General features: G+C 40.5%; 2 long non-coding RNA genes across 2 annotated transcripts; both read left to right on the forward strand.

The window, feature by feature from the left end:
- Nucleotides 1-401: 401 nt before the first annotated feature.
- LOC121593789 lies at nt 402-6,187 on the forward strand. Its single transcript, XR_006004847.1, has 4 exons — nt 402-636; nt 4,220-4,460; nt 5,955-6,015; nt 6,098-6,187. It is a non-coding gene; the product is annotated as an uncharacterized LOC121593789 (long non-coding RNA).
- A 2,759-nt stretch (nt 6,188-8,946) lies between these two features.
- Nucleotides 8,947-14,732, forward strand: LOC121593831. Its single transcript, XR_006004855.1, has 4 exons — nt 8,947-9,181; nt 12,765-13,005; nt 14,500-14,560; nt 14,643-14,732. It is a non-coding gene; the product is annotated as an uncharacterized LOC121593831 (long non-coding RNA).
- The last annotated feature ends 441 nt before the right edge of the window (nt 14,733-15,173 follow it).

The following is a 15,173-nucleotide window of genomic DNA, read 5'->3' on the forward strand; positions in this document are numbered from 1 at the left end:
TGTATACGCGCTGCGTGTGTACTGTTGTGTAGGTTTGTGAGTGTAGAGCGCATTCGTCGGACAGGTGCGTAGCGCTCGTTCGTCGTGTACTCTCGCTCTCGTGTCTCTATTTGTGGTAAGTGATCCTCTCTTGTTTACCTACCCTACTAGCAAAGAGAATGTAAAAGTGTGCGTCTTTCAGGCGAGGGGCATGTAGAAGCAGGGGGAGACGGCTGGAAATACGCGGAATTGCTCGGAGGCGAGAGCGTGTTTTGGTTTCTACACAGTTTTTGCACTCACACAACTACATATGTGTGAATGTGTGCGTTCACTTTCAGCCTGCGCGCTCAGTTTGGTGTGCTCGTCGTTGCATGTGCGTTCCTCCGTCTCGCCTTTACAACTTTTGATCGCAGTACCCCGAGCTTTCTCACTCTGACTTACGTGAATAAATTTTCAGCGACGCAGACAAGTTGACACTTCGAAAATTTTCTATCTTTAATCCACTAGCGTCTGCGTGAAACAAGTGTTTTCAATAGTGTTTATTTTAGCTTTCGATGTTTAAAGTTTTGCTAGTTATACAATGTTTTGTGAAATATGTGAAATGCTTTAAGGAGTGTGCAACTACGTTTTAACAAAGTGCAGTGTTTGTGAACAAAGGTAAGAAAAAGTAACGTGAGTTTTTGTTTGTTACTTGTTGTACATTTCATATTGTTTGTTGTTGTTGTTAAAAACGTGTTATTTGTACCCCTCTGGTACCTGGTTTGTCGTATCATATAAAAACTCTGGTACACGAATAAGGGTACGATGTTTATTTGTCCTTAGTTCTATATTTTTACCTAACAAAGTATCGGTTATTATCCTTACCTTGTCATAAAAAATACCTGTCAAAGTATCGGTATATCGATTGTTTTACCTTTTACCGTGCTTATAAAAACAAACACATACTGTACTTCTGTCAATTCTATTCGGGCAGTCACTTCATTAGGAGTTGAACATTCGTATTCCCTTTAAACATTTTTGTGTTGTCAAATTGTAATAAGTCAGACTGAAGATATATTTTGCGAGCTTACGAATACTGTATTTTGCCTAGATTTTAACTATGGAGAATCGTGAAATTGATAACCGTGAAACTGAGAACAGTGAAAATAGTGAAAATCGTGATTCTGAAAAAAGGAAGCGTGGAACATGTTCGGAAAACAGGATGCGTGAAAAAGGTTCAGATAAAAGGATGCGCGAAACGGGTTCGATGTATAAAATAATCAAAAATATGAACAAGCGATACGAAGCAGAAACGTTTGACGATAGTAGCAGCAGTAGGTCCGATGACCTACAGAGCCAAAATATGGCATCGCCGGATGCAGAGATCCCTAGTGTTTCAAATATTCCGTCAACAAGTTACCAAGAATGTATCAGCTACCCAGTTGAAGAGCAGATCGTTGAAGAAGAATACATTGGTGATTGGATAATTTTCGACGAGTGTGACAATATAGAAAGTTATGAAAATATAGACGACACCGAAAACATAGAAGAGACAGGCTCCGATAGTGCACAGCAAACCGCACCAACTAACAGTGAGGCGATGGCGGAACGACTCAGAATTTGGGCTTTGAAAACGTATCAGACGCATACGGCTCTCAACGGACTGTTAGAAATATTACGCGATACAACCAGTTATAAGCTGCCCAAAGATGCACGAACACTGCTTAGAACAAAGCAATGTGGACGAGAAATAAAGCAAATAGCAGGAGGAGAATTTTGGTATCCAGGAATAAAAGCAGCTCTTGTGAAACAATTTGGTAATGTTCAACCAAGAGTCAACAAATTTTCATTAAACTTCTCCATCGATGGACTGCCATTACACAAAAGTTCTCGTAAGCAGTTTTGGCCAATATTAATGAGCATTGAAGAGATGCCCGAGGTTCCAGTATTAATGGTTGGAAATTTTTTGGGGGAATCAAAACCCGCAAGCCTGAAGGAATACCTTAAAACTCTAGTAAATGAGCTCAACGAATTAATGGAGACTGGCATTGTAATAGCCAATAAGCTGATCACAGTACGCGTTTGGGCTTTCATCGCTGACTCACCTGCACGAGGTTTTATTAAAGGTAGGTTGTTGAAAATCTAGTACAAACGACAACATGTTTATTTAAAAAAAGATGCCTATTACGGTCCAGCCAAAATTGTGACATGTATAACTAATATTACCTTTCTTTTTGTCTTTTTTTTCAGGAGTAGCATACTTCAATCACAAAAATAGTTGCCAGAAATGTACCGTTGAAGGAAAATTCAACAAAACTGCAAGAGTGATGTGTTTTCCCAACATAGACGCACCGCCGAGAACGCACGAAAACTTTAGGAACTGTAACTACGGCGAACATCACAGGGAAACAACGCCACTTATTAAGCTTCTCCATTTCGATATCATCAAGAATGTTATTATTGCAGATCTGTTGCATCTGATTGACTTCGGAGTTACACGAACGTCAATAAACGGCTGGAAATCCGGCAAGTTAGGTAGTGGTCCGAAATGGAGTAAAGAAACAATTGATAGGATCAATAACATTCTTGACAAGGTGGAAATTCCTTTAGAGTTTCACCGCAAATTGCGTAGTATTGAAGATACCGGTTTTTGGAAAGCCAGTGAATTCAATATGTTTTTGAACTATGCTAGTTTCATAGTGTTGAAGGAGGTGTTACCAAAGAACAGTATGAACATTTCATGTTATACTTTAGTGCGATAAGACTATTCTCTTCTGATTCTTACAAAGAACATTGGCCAGCTGCACATATTATGCTTAAACAGTTTGTTGTACAGTATGGTACTATTTACGGGGAACATCGGATAACCAGTAATGTGCATAATTTATTGCATGTTTTCGAAGATGTGAACAAATTTGGACCACTTCCTAAATTTTCTTCGTATCGCTATGAAGCTAAATTACAGGATGTGGGTAAAACCCTACGAAATGGACATAAGGTTTTGGTGCAGACGGCGAACAGGATATCTGAACAGATTCCAACACGCTCGTCAAGCAGTGAAAATTCACCTTTTCCTTACATTGAATCTAAAAGTAATGGTGTAGTTGCACACGTTAACTCGATTATTACTCTTTATCCCAGTAAGCAATCCAATTGGTTTTTAACTCACGATGATTATATAGTTCAATATACCAAAAGCTTACACGCATTATGATATGAAAAAATTAAACAGATTTTGGTATGTTTGATAATTTTATTTCTATATGTTACCCGTATCCGTTGAATTCACTTATATAATAAAATAGTAATTCATTTAATCATAGCTCATAGCTTTAACAAATATCGCAGTTTCCATCATAAATATTCAGTCTTTTTACGGCTATTTAATTTTTCTTAGCCTATTGGAAAATAAATCATTTTTGTTGTGCAACAAGAGAAATGTTAAACATGCAGCCTTTTTTAAGATTTCGCTAACATAGTTCAAAGGTTAATATTTGTATATACATCACAGTTCGTTCAGTTTACTTCATCTTATTGTACTAATTCTCTATTGTCTAATATTTAGCTTGAATAGCTTAAATGATAATATTTGTATATACATCACAGTTCGTTCAGATGACTTCATCTTATTGTACTAATTCTCTATTGTCTAAAATTTAGCTTTAATGACTTGGAAGATAATATTTGTATGTACATCACAGTCCGTTCAGTTGACTTCACCTTAATGTTAATTTCGGTTAATGGTTAATTTCGCTTGCGTTTCGTTGCAGTTGTTTTAAATTCATTTAAGTTCGTTCTTGCCGGTGCATGTTTCAATTTACCTTGAATGTAGGTCTCAACATAAGCATAATCGACCTCTATGCCAAAGTGATTTGTTGCTATTGATTGAAAAAGCCGTAGCACATTTTTAAATTCACTAAATTTGTGTTTCGGTTCTGGGTTACCTCTTCCCGACCAACTGCATGTAGCAAAAAAATTTCTGTCGAAAAGTCTATCAAGAGCTTGATGTATCCTACTATTTGAATCTTCAGCATTTATATCAGCATCTATGCGCTGAGTTGTTGCATAGAAAAAATGCTTGTCATTTAATTTGCTATCCAACTCAGCTAATTCATCAATAGTTTTGATTTTTTCTATGTCAAGCGAAAGCGCGTTAAGCCGTGCATTTGCCATAGGTTTTAAGATATTGAACATATCACTAATCATAACAAACATTTGTGAATTTCTTGTTTCTGTTTTTTTACGATTTGCACGACACAAGGAACAGCATGTGTGTACTCGTTCGCACTGCTTCTGATTTTCACCAACTGGTTCTGTTATGTTGCTGTGCTCCACTGTATCATCATATTCTATCGGTTCATCATTAGAATTTGTTCGATCAACCATATCAACGGAATCATGCTGGGTCGGCGAAACAATGGGCAATGTGCTTGTTTTTACCGTGGCCGTTTTCGACGAAGGAAACGCAGTTTTCAAGTCCGATGGCGACCCAGTAACACGAGGTAAGTTTACTGTTTCTGTTAATGAAATTTTCTTCACCGTAGACTCATCGGATGCAGCTCTGCTAGACGTCGCCAATGGCGGAATTAAATAATCGGGATAATTTAAAGCTGCAATGGTTTCTGGTGCCGCTCCCTTTGAAGCCAATACCGGTGTTTCTTGTGTAGGCGCTGCTGGTGGTATGGTCCGAATCTCGGTTTCCGAAGAGATAATTTGTATAGAAGGCATGGCGGAAGAAAGAAATGAAACTTCTGCAGCGGGCGACATTTGCTTGTTAGAAACTGCAGCGGTGTAGTGAAAAGTGGCGTTGTTGAAGTTGATCGAGGCAATAGCCCAACAGACACACTTTGCGCTGATACCGATGGTCCAATTTGCCTTATGATGGTTCCTGAAGGAAGCACACATGGTGTTTTTATATACACTGAAGGCTCAGACCCCACATAACTGGACGAGGATCGTGTTTCAGGTGCAGGCGTTACCAACGCACCATGCGAAGACACCGATTTTAAAAAGGGCTTAACCTCGGTTCCAGTATGGAATGCATCCGTTGTAGTCACTTTCACTTGACCCCCAGCGTATGATGGGACATATACTGTAGCAGCAGTTGTCGATGGCTGCATACGCCAAGCCGTTGTCGTTCCCGATTTAGCCACAGTGGATGCACCATGCGCAGACATCGACGGTGTCACGATCCGAACCATGGTTCCAGAAGGAAGCCTAGCTAAGGTCGGCATTCCTACCGTAGGCTCAGAGTATGATGTTACTGTTGCAGTAGTCGTCGATGGCTGCATATGCCAGGCCGTACTTGTTCCCGACGTAGGCACTGCTGCTGAACCGTGCACAGATACCGTTGGTGCAGGGAAACGGATCATGTTTCCTGATGGAAACATAAATGCCCTAGGCATTCTAACCGACGAGATACTTGAAGGTACAGCAGCATACGACGAAGGCTGCAAGCCATATATTCCTCCGCTATACGTGGCTGATGTTGGTGTTTTTCCCGTCGATGCTACTACGGATGTTACAGCACCTGCCGTGGATGGTGCAATGGTCCGGATCACGGTCCCACAAGGAAGCAAAGCTGCCGTATTCAAATTAATCGAAGTAACAACGGATGAGGCAGCAGAATTCACATTGATTGCCGACGTCGATGGCTGCATTCCGTATATGTTACCGATAGAATGCGTAGTAACGGGAGACACAACTTCAGCAACACCTGTTACGGATGATTCTCGATTAGCTCGATTCACTTTGCATCTTGGTCGGCCAGTTGGTACGCTCGATAAGGGCATAACAGTTGGTCCATGCACTATAACTGGCACAGCAGGTTCCAGCGGTTCATTTTGCGATTCCACCATATTTTGGTCACAAAACAAATGCTTTGCGGGTGTCGACATCTGTAGTAAATGAATGTTTAATTAAGATATTTAACTCATTTCCTTCCTTCTAATAGTAACAAATAAAATTACTCACTTTTACTTCTTCTTACTTTCCAGGACAATATCACTGTTTTGCAAACACACAAACGATGCACGGCTGTAAAATACTATATTAGAGGTTAGTGAACATTCTTCCATGTAAACCATTAAACTAAAAGTAATTTGTAATGTTTTTCACTAACTTTTGTTTCCTTTTCCAGTTCCACTATTCAAATAACTCCGACGCGTTCAACTATTTGGCCGATATGAAATGTAAACAAAGTTTGATTTGACAGCTTTGAATAAACGCAGCAAGCTACGACACGCACACCATTGCAAGATCCGCGATGTTTCACTCACACAATGAAAGAAAACAACCTCGCGAATTCGAGAGAGCGTACCGTGTATTTTGAATGCAAACGAGAGAGCGCACTCCTCTCCCAGGGAGCGCTCCATCCGCCATTTTTAATTTCGAGCCCAAAACAACGGACTTTGGATCCGAGCTTGGGCTGGACCCCCACCACGTGTTTCTACCTACCCCTCGCCTGCAAATTTCGTTCTCTTTGTCTGTCGGGTATCCTTTCTCGTCACACAGTTGGCTTTCTTTCTCTCGCTCCGACTCTCTCATGGAGGCGGAGCCGATGGATGAATCGGAGGAGGGCTTTACTACAGTGAAGCGAAAATGTTCTGATCCAGGACAGAATGCGAAAAAAAAGGCTAGTAACGAGCCCTTACCTTCAACGTCCCGTGATCAATTGATGGGTCAATCGTTGAAGGGGAATCCCAGATTCCGTGCGTATCCCGCATCTTATAACGGGATACATGATGTATTTTTCATGCCGAAAACTAAACAGCTCTATGTAAGAGCAATTACGGCATCTGTTTATAAAAAATATCCTGGTGTCTTAGACATTATTCGCCCGCGTCCAAACAAGCTGCGGGTCACCGCAAAAGACCGGATGCAAGCCAATGCTATTGCGGCCGATCCGTCCTATACGGAGGATTACCGGGTATATATTCCCGGTGGATTGGTGGAAGTCGTCGGTGTCATTGATGACTTAGATTACCCCTTAGAGGACATCCTAAAGTACGGACAAGGGGCTTTTCTGCACCAATCTTCCCCTCGGGTAAAGGTCCTTGAAGTTAAAAAACTTTACGCTTCAAGTGCGGTCGATGGAAAGAATGTGTTCCGTGAGACTTCCTCACTCCGGATCACCTTCGAGGGTACAGTCCTGCCAAACACGCTGTACATTGAAGGACTCAAAATGCCCATCCGTCGACCATTTGTGCAAAAAATAGCATGCTGCACAAAATGTAGCCAGATTGGACATTCAGAGCCTTACTGCACAAACTCCGTGAAGTGTGGCAAATGCAAGGGATCGCATTCAACATCCGAATGCAAGGCCGAAACCCAGAAATGCATTCACTGCAAGCAGGAATGGCACGAAATGTCGTTGTGTTCTGTGTACCGAAAAAAACAATAAGAACACAAACGGGCCGTCTTGCAGAATACAAGAGGATCGTACGCCGATGTTTTGAAGTCGACCTCAAGTGTGAATCCGTTCGATAACCTTTCCCTATTGGAGGGTAATGAACCGTTGCCCAATCTGGCACCATTAAATGGAGTTAAAAGATTGGTACCCGTGTTGTATGCAAACAAAAAGACAATAAAAAAAATTATTAAAGCTTCACCCAAAAAGGCACTTGATAATTGATTGTACAGTCATTATATCTATATATCCCATATCCACCTCTCACTTCCGCATTCTCCTTCTTTCTTACATTTTGTTTTGTTTAATAAACAAAAAATTGCTTAGCTTGCTTGAATGCAATCTATTTCGTTTACAAGATTTAATGTCGCCTTCCTTTGAAAAAACCCTTTCGCATGGCACAGAAGAGGCTGGGATGCAAAGAGTGCGAATCATTAGGTCGTATAATTTCGGATATTTGTTTTTGTGTAATTTCCACCATTCAAGAATGTTGTCCGCTCTAGTGTCAATGGCTCAGCCAAGTAATTGTCTAGTTCCTTCTGGGTTTCAGTTCGCGTATGTAAAATAACTTGGGAATCATTTTGTTCGGTATCGAAATCTTCCTAAATACTATCGGTAATAAGATCCTCACTAATTGCATCTTCAGTTTCGTTAACAATTTGTAGTTGAAATTCATTGGTTTGTGTAGGCAATGTGTCTAGTCGTAGCAGCTTTGCTGAAATTCTGTGTCGCTTTGGAATCCTTTTTGTTTAAACCGGGGGTCCAAAATGGTGGTTTGCTTAACAATTTCCATGTCTATGTAAACAAATTTTTCATGTAATCGATCACTCAATAATTTGATTAATTTTTTCTCCTCATTCGTTTCACAATTTGAATTGCATTCTAATTTCTTTATCATCAAAGATGTAATTACACGCTTTTTGCACAACGTTACTGTTTGTTCAGCAGAAATTTCTTTAGTTACTAAATTTAAAAAAAAACTCATTCTGTCCCCAACCACGAAGCGAATCAGACGTGATCGATACGCGCTCCAAGTGGATGGATTTTTTTGCCGGACAACAAGCCACTGACCTCGACCATACGCACTGCAAGGGAATACGTGCGAGAACGATCGGAAAGCGATCTGTGCTTAGTGTATAGTGCGTACTGTGTGTAGTGCGTAGAGTTGTGTGCAGCGCGTGTATACGCGCTGCGTGTGTACTGTTGTGTAGGTTTGTGAGTGTAGAGCGCATTCGTCGGACAGGTGCGTAGCGCTCGTTCGTCGTGTACTCTCGCTCTCGTGTCTCTATTTGTGGTAAGTGATCCTCTCTTGTTTACCTACCCTACTAGCAAAGAGAATGTAAAAGTGTGCGTCTTTCAGGCGAGGGGCATGTAGAAGCAGGGGGAGACGGCTGGAAATACGCGGAATTGCTCGGAGGCGAGAGCGTGTTTTGGTTTCTACACAGTTTTTGCACTCACACAACTACATATGTGTGAATGTGTGCGTTCACTTTCAGCCTGCGCGCTCAGTTTGGTGTGCTCGTCGTTGCATGTGCGTTCCTCCGTCTCGCCTTTACAACTTTTGATCGCAGTACCCCGAGCTTTCTCACTCTGACTTACGTGAATAAATTTTCAGCGACGCAGACAAGTTGACACTTCGAAAATTTTCTATCTTTAATCCACTAGCGTCTGCGTGAAACAAGTGTTTTCAATAGTGTTTATTTTAGCTTTCGATGTTTAAAGTTTTGCTAGTTATACAATGTTTTGTGAAATATGTGAAATGCTTTAAGGAGTGTGCAACTACGTTTTAACAAAGTGCAGTGTTTGTGAACAAAGGTAAGAAAAAGTAACGTGAGTTTTTGTTTGTTACTTGTTGTACATTTCATATTGTTTGTTGTTGTTGTTAAAAACGTGTTATTTGTACCCCTCTGGTACCTGGTTTGTCGTATCATATAAAAACTCTGGTACACGAATAAGGGTACGATGTTTATTTGTCCTTAGTTCTATATTTTTACCTAACAAAGTATCGGTTATTATCCTTACCTTGTCATAAAAAATACCTGTCAAAGTATCGGTATATCGATTGTTTTACCTTTTATCGTGCTTATAAAAACAAACACATACTGTACTTCTGTCAATTCTATTCGGGCAGTCACTTCATTAGGAGTTGAACATTCGTATTCCCTTTAAACATTTTTGTGTTGTCAAATTGTAATAAGTCAGACTGAAGATATATTTTGCGAGCTTACGAATACTGTATTTTGCCTAGATTTTAACTATGGAGAATCGTGAAATTGATAACCGTGAAACTGAGAACAGTGAAAATAGTGAAAATCGTGATTCTGAAAAAAGGAAGCGTGGAACATGTTCGGAAAACAGGATGCGTGAAAAAGGTTCAGATAAAAGGATGCGCGAAACGGGTTCGATGTATAAAATAATCAAAAATATGAACAAGCGATACGAAGCAGAAACGTTTGACGATAGTAGCAGCAGTAGGTCCGATGACCTACAGAGCCAAAATATGGCATCGCCGGATGCAGAGATCCCTAGTGTTTCAAATATTCCGTCAACAAGTTACCAAGAATGTATCAGCTACCCAGTTGAAGAGCAGATCGTTGAAGAAGAATACATTGGTGATTGGATAATTTTCGACGAGTGTGACAATATAGAAAGTTATGAAAATATAGACGACACCGAAAACATAGAAGAGACAGGCTCCGATAGTGCACAGCAAACCGCACCAACTAACAGTGAGGCGATGGCGGAACGACTCAGAATTTGGGCTTTGAAAACGTATCAGACGCATACGGCTCTCAACGGACTGTTAGAAATATTACGCGATACAACCAGTTATAAGCTGCCCAAAGATGCACGAACACTGCTTAGAACAAAGCAATGTGGACGAGAAATAAAGCAAATAGCAGGAGGAGAATTTTGGTATCCAGGAATAAAAGCAGCTCTTGTGAAACAATTTGGTAATGTTCAACCAAGAGTCAACAAATTTTCATTAAACTTCTCCATCGATGGACTGCCATTACACAAAAGTTCTCGTAAGCAGTTTTGGCCAATATTAATGAGCATTGAAGAGATGCCCGAGGTTCCAGTATTAATGGTTGGAAATTTTTTGGGGGAATCAAAACCCGCAAGCCTGAAGGAATACCTTGAACCTCTAGTAAATGAGCTCAACGAATTAATGGAGACTGGCATTGTAATAGCCAATAAGCTGATCACAGTACGCGTTTGGGCTTTCATCGCTGACTCACCTGCACGAGGTTTTATTAAAGGTAGGTTGTTGAAAATCTAGTACAAACGACAACATGTTTATTTAAAAAAAGATGCCTATTACGGTCCAGCCAAAATTGTGACATGTATAACTAATATTACCTTTCTTTTTGTCTTTTTTTTCAGGAGTAGCATACTTCAATCACAAAAATAGTTGCCAGAAATGTACCGTTGAAGGAAAATTCAACAAAACTGCAAGAGTGATGTGTTTTCCCAACATAGACGCACCGCCGAGAACGCACGAAAACTTTAGGAACTGTAACTACGGCGAACATCACAGGGAAACAACGCCACTTATTAAGCTTCTCCATTTCGATATCATCAAGAATGTTATTATTGCAGATCTGTTGCATCTGATTGACTTCGGAGTTACACGAACGTCAATAAACGGCTGGAAATCCGGCAAGTTAGGTAGTGGTCCGAAATGGAGTAAAGAAACAATTGATAGGATCAATAACATTCTTGACAAGGTGGAAATTCCTTTAGAGTTTCACCGCAAATTGCGTAGTATTGAAGATACCGGTTTTTGGAAAGCCAGTGAATTCAATATGTTTTTGAACTATGCTAGTTTCATAGTGTTGAAGGAGGTGTTACCAAAGAACAGTATGAACATTTCATGTTATACTTTAGTGCGATAAGACTATTCTCTTCTGATTCTTACAAAGAACATTGGCCAGCTGCACATATTATGCTTAAACAGTATGTTGTACAGTATGGTACTATTTACGGGGAACATCGGATAACCAGTAATGTGCATAATTTATTGCATGTTTTCGAAGATGTGAACAAATTTGGACCACTTCCTAAATTTTCTTCGTATCGCTATGAAGCTAAATTACAGGATGTGGGTAAAACCCTACGAAATGGACATAAGGTTTTGGTGCAGACGGCGAACAGGATATCTGAACAGATTCCAACACGCTCGTCAAGCAGTGAAAATTCACCTTTTCCTTACATTGAATCTAAAAGTAATGGTGTAGTTGCACACGTTAACTCGATTATTACTCTTTATCCCAGTAAGCAATCCAATTGGTTTTTAACTCACGATGATTATATAGTTCAATATACCAAAAGCTTACACGCATTATGATATGAAAAAATTAAACAGATTTTGGTATGTTTGATAATTTTATTTCTATATGTTACCCGTATCCGTTGAATTCACTTATATAATAAAATAGTAATTCATTTAATCATAGCTCATAGCTTTAACAAATATCGCAGTTTCCATCATAAATATTCAGTCTTTTTACGGCTATTTAATTTTTCTTAGCCTATTGGAAAATAAATCATTTTTGTTGTGCAACAAGAGAAATGTTAAACATGCAGCCTTTTTTAAGATTTCGCTAACATAGTTCAAAGGTTAATATTTGTATATACATCACAGTTCGTTCAGTTTACTTCATCTTATTGTACTAATTCTCTATTGTCTAATATTTAGCTTGAATAGCTTAAATGATAATATTTGTATATACATCACAGTTCGTTCAGATGACTTCATCTTATTGTACTAATTCTCTATTGTCTAAAATTTAGCTTTAATGACTTGGAAGATAATATTTGTATGTACATCACAGTCCGTTCAGTTGACTTCACCTTAATGTTAATTTCGGTTAATGGTTAATTTCGCTTGCGTTTCGTTGCAGTTGTTTTAAATTCATTTAAGTTCGTTCTAGCCGGTGCATGTTTCAATTTACCTTGAATGTAGGTCTCAACATAAGCATAATCGACCTCTATGCCAAAGTGATTTGTTGCTATTGATTGAAAAAGCCGTAGCACATTTTTAAATTCACTAAATTTGTGTTTCGGTTCTGGGTTACCTCTTCCCGACCAACTGCATGTAGCAAAAAAATTTCTGTCGAAAAGTCTATCAAGAGCTTGATGTATCCTACTATTTGAATCTTCAGCATTTATATCAGCATCTATGCGCTGAGTTGTTGCATAGAAAAAATGCTTGTCATTTAATTTGCTATCCAACTCAGCTAATTCATCAATAGTTTTGATTTTTTCTATGTCAAGCGAAAGCGCGTTAAGCCGTGCATTTGCCATAGGTTTTAAGATATTGAACATATCACTAATCATAACAAACATTTGTGAATTTCTTGTTTCTGTTTTTTTACGATTTGCACGACACAAGGAACAGCATGTGTGTACTCGTTCGCACTGCTTCTGATTTTCACCAACTGGTTCTGTTATGTTGCTGTGCTCCACTGTATCATCATATTCTATCGGTTCATCATTAGAATTTGTTCGATCAACCATATCAACGGAATCATGCTGGGTCGGCGAAACAATGGGCAATGTGCTTGTTTTTACCGTGGCCGTTTTCGACGAAGGAAACGCAGTTTTCAAGTCCGATGGCGACCCAGTAACACGAGGTAAGTTTACTGTTTCTGTTAATGAAATTTTCTTCACCGTAGACTCATCGGATGCAGCTCTGCTAGACGTCGCCAATGGCGGAATTAAATAATCGGGATAATTTAAAGCTGCAATGGTTTCTGGTGCCGCTCCCTTTGAAGCCAATACCGGTGTTTCTTGTGTAGGCGCTGCTGGTGGTATGGTCCGAATCTCGGTTTCCGAAGAGATAATTTGTATAGAAGGCATGGCGGAAGAAAGAAATGAAACTTCTGCAGCGGGCGACATTTGCTTGTTAGAAACTGCAGCGGTGTAGTGAAAAGTGGCGTTGTTGAAGTTGATCGAGGCAATAGCCCAACAGACACACTTTGCGCTGATACCGATGGTCCAATTTGCCTTATGATGGTTCCTGAAGGAAGCACACATGGTGTTTTTATATACACTGAAGGCTCAGACCCCACATAACTGGACGAGGATCGTGTTTCAGGTGCAGGCGTTACCAACGCACCATGCGAAGACACCGATTTTAAAAAGGGCTTAACCTCGGTTCCAGTATGGAATGCATCCGTTGTAGTCACTTTCACTTGACCCCCAGCGTATGATGGGACATATACTGTAGCAGCAGTTGTCGATGGCTGCATACGCCAAGCCGTTGTCGTTCCCGATTTAGCCACAGTGGATGCACCATGCGCAGACATCGAAGGTGTCACGATCCGAACCATGGTTCCAGAAGGAAGCCTAGCTAAGGTCGGCATTCCTACCGTAGGCTCAGAGTATGATGTTACTGTTGCAGTAGTCGTCGATGGCTGCATATGCCAGGCCGTACTTGTTCCCGACGTAGGCACTGCTGCTGAACCGTGCACAGATACCGTTGGTGCAGGGAAACGGATCATGTTTCCTGATGGAAACATAAATGCCCTAGGCATTCTAACCGACGAGATACTTGAAGGTACAGCAGCATACGACGAAGGCTGCAAGCCATATATTCCTCCGCTATACGTGGCTGATGTTGGTGTTTTTCCCGTCGATGCTACTACGGATGTTACAGCACCTGCCGTGGATGGTGCAATGGTCCGGATCACGGTCCCACAAGGAAGCAAAGCTGCCGTATTCAAATTAATCGAAGTAACAACGGATGAGGCAGCAGAATTCACATTGATTGCCGACGTCGATGGCTGCATTCCGTATATGTTACCGATAGAATGCGTAGTAACGGGAGACACAACTTCAGCAACACCTGTTACGGATGATTCTCGATTAGCTCGATTCACTTTGCATCTTGGTCGGCCAGTTGGTACGCTCGATAAGGGCATAACAGTTGGTCCATGCACTATAACTGGCACAGCAGGTTCCAGCGGTTCATTTTGCGATTCCACCATATTTTGGTCACAAAACAAATGCTTTGCGGGTGTCGACATCTGTAGTAAATGAATGTTTAATTAAGATATTTAACTCATTTCCTTCCTTCTAATAGTAACAAATAAAATTACTCACTTTTACTTCTTCTTACTTTCCAGGACAATATCACTGTTTTGCAAACACACAAACGATGCACGGCTGTAAAATACTATATTAGAGGTTAGTGAACATTCTTCCATGTAAACCATTAAACTAAAAGTAATTTGTAATGTTTTTCACTAACTTTTGTTTCCTTTTCCAGTTCCACTATTCAAATAACTCCGACGCGTTCAACTATTTGGCCGATATGAAATGTAAACAAAGTTTGATTTGACAGCTTTGAATAAACGCAGCAAGCTACGACACGCACACCATTGCAAGATCCGCGATGTTTCACTCACACAATGAAAGAAAACAACCTCGCGAATTCGAGAGAGCGTACCGTGTATTTTGAATGCAAACGAGAGAGCGCACTCCTCTCCCAGGGAGCGCTCCATCCGCCATTTTTAATTTCGAGCCCAAAACAACGGACTTTGGATCCGAGCTTGGGCTGGACCCCCACCACGTGTTTCTACCTACCCCTCGCCTGCAAATTTCGTTCTCTTTGTCTGTCGGGTATCCTTTCTCGTCACACAGTTGGCTTTCTTTCTCTCGCTCCGACTCTCTCATGGAGGCGGAGCCGATGGATGAATCGGAGGAGGGCTTTACTACAGTGAAGCGAAAATGTTCTGATCCAGGACAGAATGCGAAAAAAAAGGCTAGTAACGAGCCCTTACCTTCAACGTCCCGTGAT

The sequence above is a fragment of the Anopheles merus genome, chromosome 2L, assembly GCF_017562075.2.
Source record: "Anopheles merus strain MAF chromosome 2L, AmerM5.1, whole genome shotgun sequence".
NCBI lineage: Eukaryota > Metazoa > Arthropoda > Insecta > Diptera > Culicidae > Anopheles > Anopheles merus.